The sequence below is a fragment of the Bombina bombina genome, chromosome 6 (assembly GCF_027579735.1).
Source record: "Bombina bombina isolate aBomBom1 chromosome 6, aBomBom1.pri, whole genome shotgun sequence".
Taxonomy (NCBI): Eukaryota; Metazoa; Chordata; class Amphibia; order Anura; family Bombinatoridae; genus Bombina; species Bombina bombina.
Genome location: NC_069504.1, coordinates 475,972,821 through 475,987,847, shown reverse-complemented (window position 1 = coordinate 475,987,847; position 15,027 = coordinate 475,972,821). Strand labels below are relative to the sequence as shown.

General features: G+C 39.2%; 1 protein-coding gene across 1 annotated transcript in view; it reads left to right on the top strand.

Moving 5' to 3' along the window:
* Positions 1 to 15,027, top strand: part of LOC128663111 (uncharacterized) — a 197,806-nt gene that overhangs the window by 178,540 nt on the left and 4,239 nt on the right. The gene's annotated exons all lie outside the window — the stretch shown is intronic.

Here is a 15,027-nt window from a genome sequence, read left to right as displayed (position 1 = left end):
CTCCCGTGCGCTGTTCGTCACGGGGGGCCTCTTCCCTCCGAAGTGGGAATTCCTCACCACCACTCTCATCCCGGGGAGATGCAGGAGGCTGTGCTGCCTCGTCCCCAGACTCTGTATATTAAAAAAAAAATAAAAAAAGAAATGTATATATTAGCATATTTGCAAATAAAGGTTTAAATGACTTAGCTTACGATACAATTACAAATGCAGAATCATTAATCCACTTTGAAATCTAACAAACAATCAATACGATTTCCGCTTTTTCTAAACAGTGTTTGTGATATCTGGTCAATGTGAATGTTTTTGCGTTTGTTTTCAGTCTGTTTAAATGCACACCTAACCTATAGCCTAGATACTGATGTAACCGCTAAGTAATAGAATGCGTGTAAACAGCGTAATAGCATTAATCGGATCCTTAACACATGAAACCCAATGTTTTATCTTTCATGATTTATAAGCATACATTTAGTATCAACTTTCGAATGTACTTTTGTTATCTAATTAGCTTCATTCTCTGGATATTCTTTGCTGAAAAGCATATCTAAATATGTTTATAAGATTCTGATTGTTAGCTGAATATAGCTGCCTCCTGTGATTGTTTCACCGTGTGCATGGCTATTTCTTCATTAAAATATATCTCAAGAATGAATCAAATTATGTAATATAAGTACATTTGAATGTTTTGTCAAATTGTATTCGCTACCTCAATCATGAAAGTAAATGTTTGCGTATAGTGTCCATTGAAATACATTCGTATGTGAAATTATTGTTAAATGAGCTTACCGTCAGATGAGAGTGGCAGGTTCCCGGTATCGATTCCTCCGATACCGACTACTTCCACCTCGGAGATGCTGGGCCGCAACATTTCCTCCCATCTGCAGTACTCCATTTCAAGGGCAGGGCCGCCACCGGTCCCTGCGGCATGTCGGGCCTCCAGGCTTAACTTTTTTTTAAGTTCAAGTTTACAGTCCCGGTACCGATGTTTGATGGAATCCATATCCCTGTTCCGGCAACCCACTGCATTGACTGCATTCCGAATCTCGTTCCAGAGCCTCCTCCTGTCAGTCGGGGTAGTCTTCTGGTGCTGCAGCATCCTATACCTGGCCATATAGGCCTCTACGAGGGCCTCCTTCTCCTCCATCGTAAACCTCGCCTCCCTAGTCGCCTTGGCCTTCCCCTGTGACGATGCCCTCTGTTTCCCGGACTGTGAAGCCCTACTCTGACCGCCACTGGGCCCAGCCACTTGGTCATCTTGAACCAAGTGGCTGGGTCCACCCACCGCTTCCACCCCCGCTTCCTGCCCCCCTTCCTGCCCCCCTTCCTGCCCTGTTCCTCTCCCCCTCCCTCTACTCCCCCCTCTACCTGTCCCCTGCCTGGCCTCCATCTCCTCCCTAAACTAAACCCCAAATAATCAAAAAAAAGTGAGTGTGATGAAATGAAAGGGGGTCAAAATAAAGAACTAAAAAGACAAAAAAGGTGCTTAAAGTGTGAGGGATGTAAAAAAAAACAAAGAGGGTAAGGAGTATTTAAATAAACGAAAAGAATAAGACTAAAAGGAGGATATGTAAACTAAATGTAACTAGGGGATGGGTATGGGATGGGTATGGGGTATGGGATAAGAGTAAATGGGATGAAAGGGAATGGGACTACAAGGAATGGGGTATGGAGTGTAGTATGAGGGGGTAGGGGGTATGGAGTGTATGTAGTGTTATTGATAAGTGTATGTATGTATTGAATGTGTTTGCGTGTAAATGTGTTAAGTGTACAGATAAATCACTCGCTCGCTAACTAACACTACTTCTAATTCTCAATAACAAACACTCCCACTAACGCTCACTAACTACCACTAACTGACGCTCACACTAACAACTATCACTAATAACTCCCACTAACTCACTCACGCTCCCACTAACAGACTCTCTCCCACTCCCGCTACCTCCCACTAACTCACTCACTCTCTCACGCTAACACTACCAACTGACTATCTCACGCTAACACTACCAACTGACTCTCTCACGCTAACACTACCAACTGACTCTCTCACACTAACACTAACTCACTCTCAAAAAATCGCAAAATCTCTATTCTTAACTCTCCAAAGACCCACCAGCAACACAGTCAAAGAAGCCCTGCTTGTGTGGTGCTTATATACCCTGTGTAAATGTTTAATGATGTCCCAATTTCCATTGTAATTAGTGTTCAGGTGTGCTTTATTAGCAATTAATATTATTGCAATGTGTATTAGGTGTGTTAATTTGCGCATGCTCATTTTGAGTTGGTATTTGTGGAATGTGTAGAATGCGATGATGTCATAGTGGTCGTTTTCTCTAACATTGTCCAATAGTATTCTTTTTAAATGTGAATTTGCGATGGTGTGTTCTTCGTGAAGTGTTGTATATGTATGTTTTTCATAATATATAATGATATTGAATGCGATTTTTTTTTTAGTGTATGTATATATTTTTTAATCCTTGTTGTTATTGTGCGATTTTCCGCATCTTAAAGTATATGCGTATTCCCCGTATAAATAGTATTAAAACTTCCCCCGCTTGTGAATGTGTAATGCTTGTGTGCTTTGTTGATTGATTGATGTTGTGACATTTGCGGCGTGTTATTGTTGTGCATGATGTGGTATGCGTCATATGACCGAGCTGTGCGTATTTCTCGCGAGATCGAGTGTTAGGTGAAAAAAGCTATTTTTTGCCTTTCCCATTGTTCTCTATGGGAGACTGTCTAACGCGGGCAGGATTACGCGTGTGACATACACGCGTTAGGAGCATCGTTAGATGGTCTTATATTAACTCTAAATACCGGAGTCAAACAATGCCGTGCGTTAGACATAAAACACGCGTGGCGTTAACAGCCCATCTACCGCCGAACTCTAAATCTAGCCGAGAGTGTGTGGAAGTCAATACGGAGCTGGGAAGTGATCAACTGGGAACAACCCTGCTTGTATTCCGTGTGTGGCAGCCGAATAAGAGGTTCGAGTGGCCTACAAAAGACAGGGAAAGTTGTCTGGACAACTTTAAGAGTCCAGGAATCCCTTGTAGCACTTCTCAAGTGCCTATGATCCTGTAAGTACATTTTTATGTGCGCTGGCTTTTACCTGCAATATTGATTGTGCACTATGGTGGCGCCTCCTTCTCCTTTTTAATTCTATTTTTTAAACTTGCAGGGATAAAGTGGTGGTTATTATTACTAGCGGTTTCTGGTATAATTTCAATGACTACACGCTCCGGATGTTTGTGCGTTTGATCATTTATAACTTACCTTAATGTTAGAAGTATTTAGCTTGCATCAGTAACCGCTGTTTACTTTGTTTGAGTTAATCAACAGTTGTTTCAATCCCATATTGGGAGGTATATTACAGATATATGGTATCAATGCAGTGGGAGTATGTCAGCAATCATAATACACTTATAGTAACATATATAACTGTGTCTCAACTAGGGATGGGCGAATGTTTCGCAACATTCGAAAAACGGCATGAATTTTAACACATTCGTTCATTCAAATCGAATATTGAATGTTTACATAACATTCTAACATTCGATTTTCGAATGTTCGGTTTCGAATTTTACGATTACATTCGAAAATATTCTTTTCGAAAAATTCAAATTTAGATTGTAATAGTATTTCTAATGCTTTTTCTTTAAATGTAATATTCGAATTATGCAATATTCTTTTTGAAAAATTTGAATTTAGATTGTAATAGTATTTCTAATGCTTTTTCTTTAAATGTAATATTCGAATTATGCAATATTCGAATTCGAAAAATTCGAATTTAGATTGTAGATTGTAATAGTATTTCTAATGCTTTTTCTTTAAATGTAATATTCGAATTATGCAATATTCGAATTAGAAAAATTCGAATTTAGATTGTAGATTGTAATAGTATTTCTAATGCTTTTTCTTTAAATGTAATATTCGAATTATGCAATATTCGAATTCGAAAAATTCGAATGTAGATTGTAATAGTATTTCTAATGCTTTTTCTTTAATTGTAATATTCGAATTATGCAATATTCGAATTCGAAAAATGTGAATTTATATTCGAATTCGAAAAATTTGAATTTATATTCGAATTCGAAAAATTTGAATTTATATGTTTGTAATAGTATTTCTAATGCTTTCTTTAAATGTAATATTCGAATTATGCAATATTCTATATGGAAACATTCGAAATTATATATTTGTATCTATTATGTATCAATTTACTAGATTCCCGCCCTACCACATGAACTATTGAACTTATGAATAGTATTTGTTAAATAGAATGTTAAATTCGAAATTTCGAATGTGGACATTCGATATAATTATAAACATTCGAATTCGAAAGTGACATTCGAAAACTGTAAATAACATTCGATTTTCGAATTTTTAAGAATATTCGTTCTTATCGACATTCGGATTTAGAATTCGAATTTCGGTAATAACATTCGTTCTACATTGATAATTCGAAAATTTACACATTTGCCCATCCCTAGTCTCAACCTTAGTTGCACTGTGAATCACAACACAGAGCGCTACTATCTAAATAATATGACCGAATTTTAAACTGATCATTAGCAGTCTCAAAGGCGCATATCAGGAGAACAAGCCTGTAACTGTACAATTTCATTACTGATATCTTATTATACAATTTTTCTTTGTAGCCTATACTTTTTGATAAGGTCTCGAAACATGCTGCGGATGTGAGTGCATGTAAATATGAGCATATATTGCAACCGTACTTTGGTAATCTATTACATAAGTGGCTACTTAAAGGCAATTAATAATAAGATCTGTAATACGTTTCAGACCTTTGAAATTCTCTAGCTACCTGACCTGTGACTAACTCATGATATCTAACAGTCTGTACTTATGGTATATTTTGAAACTATTTGAAAGCTGCATAAATTTCTCTATAAAGATCAGCAACAGCTGAATCCTATTATATTAGCATCCTCTATACAGTTGAGAAGTATACTTTGAATATTCAAAGTATACAGTATACAAATATTCAAATATACAAACACTAATTTAACTATTAAGTATACTCTCGTGATAATAGGAGTTATACAGATATCTATCTATAAATAGCAATAAATCTAACTGCAGCTTGTTAAATTGTATATTTTATAATTTTAAATAATCCCAGCCAATGAGTCTTAGTATTTTTTGCTACAAAATATTTTAATAGTTACACATCATGTCATAATCAATCTGACATTGCGTAAAAAATTGTAGGAGAAAGCCAAAGATGCACTCATACGGATCCACACAAACCCCATCCACCAATCTACACATCCGCACCATACAATCCTAAATAAGAAAAAATACAAGAAAAGAAAACAACTAAAGAAAACAATAACATAGATACACCCCCAGGGCGTCCCCAGGGAGTGAAGGACAGCAGCACCTGTCTCATAACCTGTGAAAAAAGTTTTTTTGAAGTAATTCCACTTCAAAGGGGCAAAAGAAATGATGCTCTTTGGAAGAAAAAATTGTAATAAATTGTATCCAATGAAATAGAAAAGTTAATGCCACATAGTCAATACAATTGAATCCGGATATGTAATAATATAGAAGTATATAGTCCGGTTAGTTTTGGCATGCAATGTCCTGTAACAGACTCAGGATACTTATGAATACTTGAAATTACTAGCGATGTTAGTAGTCCATGTTATATTATCACACAGAAATCCCCAACTTCCATATGAGCGACCCCTACTTCTGGTATGCAAACAGCTGTTTGTAAGCGAGGTAAACTCCGGCTGCAGATCCAACCTCACACACTTTTATAATATTTATCTTCACTCACGGTAAGTACATTAGTATAACATAATAACCCAGGTGCTCCGTGTGGGGGTTCACTGTAGGCAGCAGTTTCACTTATGATAGATACGCTGACGTAGCATATAAGCTCATAGATACTCAGTGTATAACCCAAACCAGGGGGTTCAGTTAAGGTACCTTGTTTGTAGCTGGTAAGACTCCTCGCCGTCAACCAGGAAGATAACGATAGTTGATATTACCTGCATTGGTCCGTACTACCGTGAGACTTGTCAGCAATGTTTGGTGTGGCAATGGACAGCAGTAATTTCAAGTATTCATAAGTATCCTGAGTCTGTTACAGGACATTGCATGCCAAAACTAACCGGACTATATACTAATATACTATTACATATCCGGATTCAATTGTATTGACTATGTGGCATTAACTTTTCTATTTCATTGGATACAATTTATTACAATTTTTTCTTCCAAAGAGCATCATTTCTTTTGCCCCTTTGAAGTGGAATTACTTCAAAAAAACTTTTTTCACAGGTTATGAGACAGGTGCTGCTGTCCTTCACTCCCTGGGGACGCCCTGGGTGTGTATCTATGTTATTGTTTTCTTTAGTTGTTTTCTTTTCTTGTATTTTTTCTTATTTAGGATTGTATGGTGCGGATGTGTAGATTGGTGGATGGGGTTTGTGTGGATCCATATGAGTGCATCTTTGGCTTTCTCCTACAATTTTTTACGCAATGTCAGATTGATTATGACATGATGTGTAACTATTAAAATATTTTGTTGCAAAAAATACTTGGCTGGGATTATTTAAAATTATATGATTATTGAGTCTTGGACCAGACTCTATCCCGTGCCTGAGCATTTGACACTTATTAGGTGGTGCTGTCACCCTGTTGGTATTGTATATCTGTTACATAGTCTGGTTATCGACAAAATGACTAGAGGATATAGATACAGCTACCCTACATTATGTTACTATTGTAAGATATATACTATACTTAATCATTTCTCAGACATCATCCTACGCTAAGAACCTCTCCTAAAGCCCCCCTACGGCTAATTCATAAGTGTTTATGATATATATATATATATATATATATCCTGACTATGGATCAATACCGACATCCTAGGCCAGGTTTATTATACATAATTTTCACTGATGTTGAATAAACTGTTGTGTATCTCGAGATATATATTATCCACCATCTCCCTGTGTTTTTAAAGTTGTTTTTTGTGTGTATGTGAACTCCTCCTCCTCTTTATTATTTTTTCTACTAATCTGCCCAATAGGCCTTTAAGGAATGTAAGTGCTACACAACTGTACATTATTGTCAGTCCCTGACTGATTTATTTGTGTTTTGTATACCCAGTACACAGCACCCAGCTCATAATATATTGCTATATATTGTGCCTATATATGTTTTAGATAACTAAGATAAGCATTCCTTAACCCTTTTACATCAGTAGTGCCATTAGCACCCCTGTTCTCTCTCATTATGCAACCCACCCATGCACTCTCCAAATATTGCACAAAATGAATGAGTGTGCATTGGGTGTATGCATAAGGATGAAAGGGTGCACAGGAGTAGCTATGTGTGTGTGCGTAGGGGAGCATGTGTGGAATAATGTCTGGGGGTGTTTTGTGGTGTGCGTAAGGGTGGAAGCAAACGTTTGTTGGTTGTGTACTCTTCAAGTTTATATTTATTTTTAAGAATTGTTCATATTTTATTAAATGTGCATTTTACATATACTCTTAACATCCTCCTCCACACTTTGGTACACAGTATGAAATCATTGTACTTTCTCTGTGCTTAGAGGTTCCTTGGGGGAACAAGGGAGGCAGTATCATACTTGTTGGGGTTGTCTATTATCTTTCACTTTATTAGACATTTGTAAACTAGCAACCTTTGTGTTCTCAAAGCCAGTTAATGTGTGTATATAATGTGGTATGTGAGTTAAACTGGCATTGTTCTGTGACTGTTGGCATTGAATGTGGTGCTTTGTAAAGATTAGTCATATATTCATTTTGGCTCTGTTTGCTGTAAGTAAAGAACAACTGATAAGAGAATATTCTGTCTATTAGTTTTTTTTTTATTATTATTATTATTCATTCAAGGTTGCTCAGTAGATAAACTGTTTTATCCAGTAAACAGTATTATGCAATTTCAGCTGCTAGCTAAAGTTTATTCTTAGAAACTTTTGACTTTGAAAGTTTTGTCTGTATTTTGCTGTTGTACTGTCTTATACTACTATAACACAACATCAATGGTATCACTGATGATATCACACACAGCATCTTTGATGATATTGCTAATAACATCAACTGTGACATCATTAGTGGCATTGATAGTATTTTTCAGTGACTACTAAATTGACATATTTCAGTTACATTTCAATTAAAATGTATGGGATTTTATTCAGACAAACTAGAGCTGCACTATTATCCTCCTATAATATATAAATAAAACATATTTTCTATATTATTCAAATGGTTGAATTTGATGTCTCTTTTACTTCTATATTATTACTTGGACCTTGAACTGTTCACTCCCCAACATGCCAGGTTTTCAGGATTACTTTAGATGACATCAGGTAAAATAACCATGGTTACTAACCAGCTCATTATTTCACCTGTGCTCCAGTTCAGATATCCTCAAAATGTGGCCTGATAGGGAGGCTGAGGACAGGTTTGAAAACCAGTGCTCTACTTGGATGCTCATTGACTTATAAAAGGAACAGGAATACCTTGTAATATAAAGGTTGTTTTATGGGAGTGCACAACTATTATACAATATATGATTGTATTTACATCTGAAATACTGCACAATATTGGAATCTGGTTCTGTGTGCACTTTTCCCCCATTCCCATTTTTCATGGTATTTATGCCCCACACTGAATGCACTTAAAATACAGTAATAAAACATCACATTTTGGGATAATAAATCTCTTTCTAAGACAGACAAATCAAGATAACTAACAGTGGAAACATACTGTATGATACTATGTAGACACGTGCCTGAACTATTCTCATATAGCAGCATTTTGTCGAGTAACAAAGCCAAAAAATTATTTGAAATCCAACTGATCTCACATCTGTTAATTTAGCTTATGTATGTCAAATACTAGGTTAAATAAATTCATAAGTATTCACTGAGCTGCTGTTAGATCAAAACATATAAAAAAAGGTGTCATTAAAATATCAAAACAATAGCTGAGAAAGAAAACTCTATAAAGTAAGAGATAAGGTAAAATATACCTTACAGGTTCTAAACAGATTTCAATATTAATCAGCCACATAAATGAGTAGCATGGGCACTATTCACAGAAGAAAGTCTTTCATTACACTGATGTATGATCTTTTATATCATAAGGAATCTACTCATACTCATATATAAGGAATAACCAGTAAATGTATCGGCAGTAGAAGGTATAGAAAACTGTTAACGTACTCAGAGAATTGTTGTAGGGCTCATAAATCAATGTAAGAGGGCATAAGAGTAAACAGAAATGAATATTCAAATATATGAGAGTTTTTGGTAGAATTTTATCTGATAATTGTTGTATAGTTTCCAGTCTAACTTTTGGTAGCTCAACCATTAATTAGACAGTTTCTCTTGTTAAGTGTGTTCAGTCCACGGGTCATCCATTACTTATGGGATATATTCTCCTTCCCAACAGGAAGTTGCAAGAGGATCACCCAAGCAGAGCTGCTATATAGCTCCTCCCCTCACATGTCATACCCAGTCATTCTCTTGCAACCCTCAACAAAGAAGGAGGTCGCGAGAGGAGTTGGAGTTTTTACTTAATTATTCTTCAATCAAAAGTTTGTTATTTTAAATGGCACCGGAGTGTGCTGTTTTTCTATCTCAGGCAGTATTTGGAAGAAGAAACTGCCTGCGTTTTCTATGATCTTAGCAGGCGTAACTAAGATCCACTGGCTGTTCTCGACATTCTGAGGAGTGGGGTAACTTCAGAACATGGGAATAGCATGCGGGGTCCCCCGCAAATGAGGTATGTGCAGTACAATATTTTCTGGGAATGGAATTGACTAAGAAAACACTGCTGTTACCCGTATGATGTAAGTACAGCCTTAAATGCAGTAGTAGTGACTGGTATCAGGCTGATAAATGTATGCACAGTAGAGTTATTTTCTAGGGACTAGAATTTGACTGAGAAAATACTGTTAATACTGAAATAATGCTTAAGCCTTATCTGCAGTGGAAGCGACTGGTAGAAGGCTTAGTGATAACTTTGCATGACATTAAAAGAAGTTTGTTTTTAAAACGTTTACTGGCATGTTATTCGTTTTGTGAGGTACTTGGTGATAAATCCTTTTGGGCATGAATTTTTTCTCTTTTTTTCCACATGGCTAACGTATATTTCTGCATAGAAACCGTTATATCAGGTCTCCCACTGTTGTAAATGAGTGGGAGGGGCCTTTTTTAGCGCCTTGTTGCGCAGTTAAAATTCTAGCACAGTCTTCCTACTTCTTCCTCCTTGATCCAGGACGTCTCTAGAGAGCTCAGGGGTCTTCAAAATTCGTTTTTGAGGGAGGTAATCAGTCACAGCAGACCTGTGACAGTGTGTTTGACTGTGATAAAAAAGTTAAATCTTAATTTGATATCCGTTTTTTTGGGTACTGAGGGGTTAATCATCCTTTTGCTAATGGGTGCAATCCTCTGCTAATTAATAGATTTAAAGAATTGTTGACTATAACTGAATTAGTTCTTTGTTATTCAACTGTGTTTTTAAAAAAGCGCTGCAGCGTTTTTTATATTGCTTGTAAACTTATTGAAAGTAATTTCCAAGCTTGCTAGCTTCATTGCTAGTCTGTTTAAACATGTCTGATACAGAGGAATCTGCTTGTTCATTATGTTTAAAAGCCGATGTGGAGCCCAATAGAAATATGTGTACCAATTGTATTGACATTACTTTGAATAAAAGTCAATCTGTACCGATAAAGAAATTATCACCAGACAACGAGGGGGATGTTATGCCGTCTAACTCTCCTCACGTGTCAGTACCTTCGTCTCCCGCTCGGGAGGTGCGTCAGATTGAGGCGCCAAGTACATCAAGGCCCTTACAAATCACTTTACATGATATGGCTAATGTTATGAAAGAAGTATTATACAATATGCCCGAGTTAAGAGGCAAGCGCGACAGCTCTGGGTTAAGGACAGAGCGCGCCGATGACACGAGAGCCATGTCTGATACTGCGTCACAATTTGCAGAACATGAGGACGGAGAGCTTCATTCTGTGGGTGACGGTTCTGATTCGGGGAGACCGGATTCAGAAATTTCAAATTTTAAATTTAAGCTTGAGAACCTCAGCGTGTTGCTAGGGGAGGTGTTAGCGGCTCTGAATGATTGTGACACGGTGGCAATCCCAGAGAAATTATGTAGGCTGGATAAATACTATGCGTTACCGGTGTGTACTGACGTTTTTCCTATACCAAAGAGGCTTACAGAGATTATTAGCAAGGAGTGGGATAGACCCGGTGTGCCTTTTTCCCCTCCTCCGATATTTAGAAAAATGTTCCCTATAGACGCCACCACACGAGACTTATGGCAGACGGTCCCTAAGGTGGAGGGAGCAGTTTCTACTTTAGCCAAGCGTACCACTATCCCGGTGGAGGATAGCTGTGCTTTCTCAGATCCAATGGATAAAAAATTAGAGGGTTACCTTAAGAAAATGTTTGTTCAACAAGGTTTTATATTACAGCCTCTTGCATGCATTGCGCCTGTCACTGCTGCAGCGGCATTCTGGTTTGAGTCTCTGGAAGAGGCGATTCGCACAGCACCATTGGATGAGTCTTTGAGCAAGCTTAGAACCCTTAAGCTGGCTAATGCGTTTGTTTCGGATGCCGTAGTGCATTTAACCAAACTTACGGCTAAGAATTCCGGATTCGCCATACAGGCGCGCAGAGCGCTATGGCTTAAATCCTGGTCAGCAGATGTAACTTCTAAGTCTAAACTACTGAACATTCCTTTCAAAGGGCAGACCTTATTCGGGCCCGGCTTGAAGGAAATTATTGCTGACATTACTGGAGGTAAGGGCCACACCCTTCCTCAGGACAGGGCCAAATCAAAGGCCAAACAGTCTAATTTTCGTGCCTTTCGTAATTTCAAGGCAGGAGCAGCATCAACTTCCTCCGCTCCAAAACAGGAAGGAACTACTGCTCGTTACAGACAGGGTTGGAAAGGCAACCAGTCATGGAACAAGGGCAAGCAGGCCAGAAAGCCTACTTCCGCCCCTAAGACAGCATGAAAACAGGGCCCCCTTTCCGGAGACGGATCTAGTGGGGGGCAGACTTTCTCTCTTCGCCCAGGCTTGGGCAAGAGATGTACAGGATCCCTGGACGTTGGAGATTATATCTCAGGGATACCTTCTGGATTTCAAAACTTCTCCTCCACAAGGGAGGTTCCATCGGTCAAGGTTATCAACAAACCTAGTAAAGAAAGAGGCATTTCTACAATGTGTACAAGACCTCTTACTGATGGGAGTGATCCACCCAGTTCCGCGAACGGAACAGGGGCAAGGGTTTTATTCAAATCTGTTTGTGGTTCCCAAAAGAGAGGGAACCTTCAGACCAATCTTAGACTTAAAGATCTTAAACAAATTCCTAAGGGTTCCATCGTTCAAGATGGAAACCATTCGAACCATCCTACCCATGATCCAAGAGGGTCAATATATGACCACAGTGGACTTAAAGGATGCCCACCTTCACATACCGATTCACAGAGATCATTATCGGTACCTAAGGTTTGCCTTTCTAGACAGGCATTACCAGTTTGTAGCTCTTCCCTTCGGGTTGGCTATGGCCCCGAGAATTTTTACAAAGGTTCTGGGCTCACTTCTGGCGGTACTAAGACCACGAGGCATAGCGATGGCTCCGTACCTAGACGACATTCTGATACAAGCGTCAAGTTTTCAAAATGCAAAGTCTCATACAGAGATAGTTCTAGCATTTCTGAGGTCGCATGGGTGGAAAGTGAACGTGGAAAAGAGTTCTCTGTTACCACTCACAAGGGTCCCTTTTCTAGGGACTCTTATAGATTCTGTAGAGATGAAGATTTACCTGACGGAGTCCAGGTTATCAAAGATTCTCAATGCTTGCCGTGTCCTTCACTCCATTCCAAGCCCATCAGTAGCTCAGTGCATGGAAGTAATCGGCTTAATGGTCGCGGCAATGGACTTAGTGCCATTTGCGCGCCTACATCTCAGACCGCTGCAACTATGCATGCTAAGTCAATGGAACGGGGATTACTCAGATCTGTCCCCTTTGCTAAATCTGGACCAGAAGACCAGAGATTCTCTTCTCTGGTGGTTATCACGGGTTCATCTGTCCAAAGGAATGACTTTTCACAGACCAGATTGGACGATTGTAACAACAGATGCCAGCCTACTAGGCTGGGGAGCAGTCTGGAACTCCCTGAAGGCTCAGGGATCGTGGACGATAAACATTCTAGAATTAAGAGCAATATTCAATGCTCTCCTAGCTTGCCCTCAGTTAGCAACACTGAGGTTCATCAGATTTCAGTCGGACAACATCACGACTGTGGCTTACATCAATCATCAAGGGGGAACCAGGAGTTCCCTAGCGATGTTGGAAGTCTCGAAGATAATTCGCTGGGCAGAGTCTCACTCTTGCCACCTGTCAGCGATCTACATCCCAGGCGTGGAGAACTGGGAGGTGGATTTTCTAAGTCACCAGACTTTTCATCCGGGGGAGTGGGAACTTCACCCGGAGGTATTTGCTCAACTGATTCATCGTTGGGGCAAACCGGATCTGGATCTCATGGCATCTCGCCAGAATGCCAAGCTTCCTTGTTACGGATCCAGGTCCAGGGACCCGGGTGCGGTGCTGGTAGATGCACTAGCAGCCCCTTGGTTTTTAACATAGCTTATGTGTTTCCACCTTTTCCGTTGCTACCTCGACTGATTGCCAGGATCAAACAGGAGAGAGCATCTGTGATTCTGATAGCGCCTGCGTGGCCATGCAGGACCTGGTATGCAGACCTAGTGGACATGTCGTCCTGTCCACCATGGTCTCTACCCCTGAGGCAGGACCTTCTAATTCAGGGTCCTTTCAACCATCCAAACCTAGTTTCTCTGAGGCTGACTGCTTGGAAATTGAACGCTTGATTCTATCAAAGCGTGGGTTTTCGGATTCGGTTATTGATACATTAATACAGGCTCGGAAACCTGTTACCAGAAAAATTTACCATAAAATATGGCGTAAATATTTATATTGGTGTGAATCCAAGAGTTACTCATGGAGTAGGGTTAGGATTCCTAGGATATTGTCCTTTCTACAAGAGGGTTTAGAAAAGGGCTTATCCGCTAGTTCACTAAAGGGACAGATTTCTGCTCTGTCTATTCTTTTACACAAGCGTCTGGCAGAGAATCCAGACGTCCAGGCCTTTTGTCAGGCTTTGACTAGAATTAAGCCTGTGTTTAAAACTGTTGCTCCTCCTTGGAGCTTAAACTTGGTTCTTAAAGTTCTTCAGGGTGTTCCGTTTGAACCCCTTCATTCCATTGATATTAAACTTTTATCTTGGAAAGTTCTGTTTTTGATGGCTATTTCCTCGGCTCGAAGAGTCTCTGAGTTATCTGCCTTACATTGCGATTCCCCTTATCTGATCTTTCATTCAGACAAGGTAGTCCTGCGTACTAAACCTGGGTTTTTACCTAAGGTTGTTTCTAACAGGAATATCAATCAAGAGATTGTTGTTCCATCATTATGTCCTAATCCTTCTTCAAAGAAGGAACGTCTTTTGCATAATCTAGACGTGGTCCATGCCATGAAGTTCTACTTACAGGCAACTAAAGATTTTTGGCAAACTTCTTCTCTGTTTGTGGTTTACTCTGGACAGAGGAGAGGTCAAAAGGCTTCGGCTACCTCTCTCTCTTTTTGGCTTCGTAGCATAATACGTTTAGCCTATGAGAATGCTGGACAGCAGCCTCCTGAAATAATTACAGCTCATTCCACTAGAGCTGTGGCTTCCACCTGGGCCTTTAAGAATGAGGCCTCTGTTGAACAGATTTGCAAGGCTGCAACTTGGTCTTCACTTCATACTTTTTCCAAATTTTACAAATTTGACACTTTTGCTTCTTCGGAGGCTGTTTTTGGGAGAAAGGTTCTACAGGCAGTGGTTCCTTCTGTTTAATGTTCCTGCCTTGTCCCTCCCATCATCCGTGTACTTTAGCTTTGGTATTGGTATCCCATAAGTAATGGATGACCCGTGG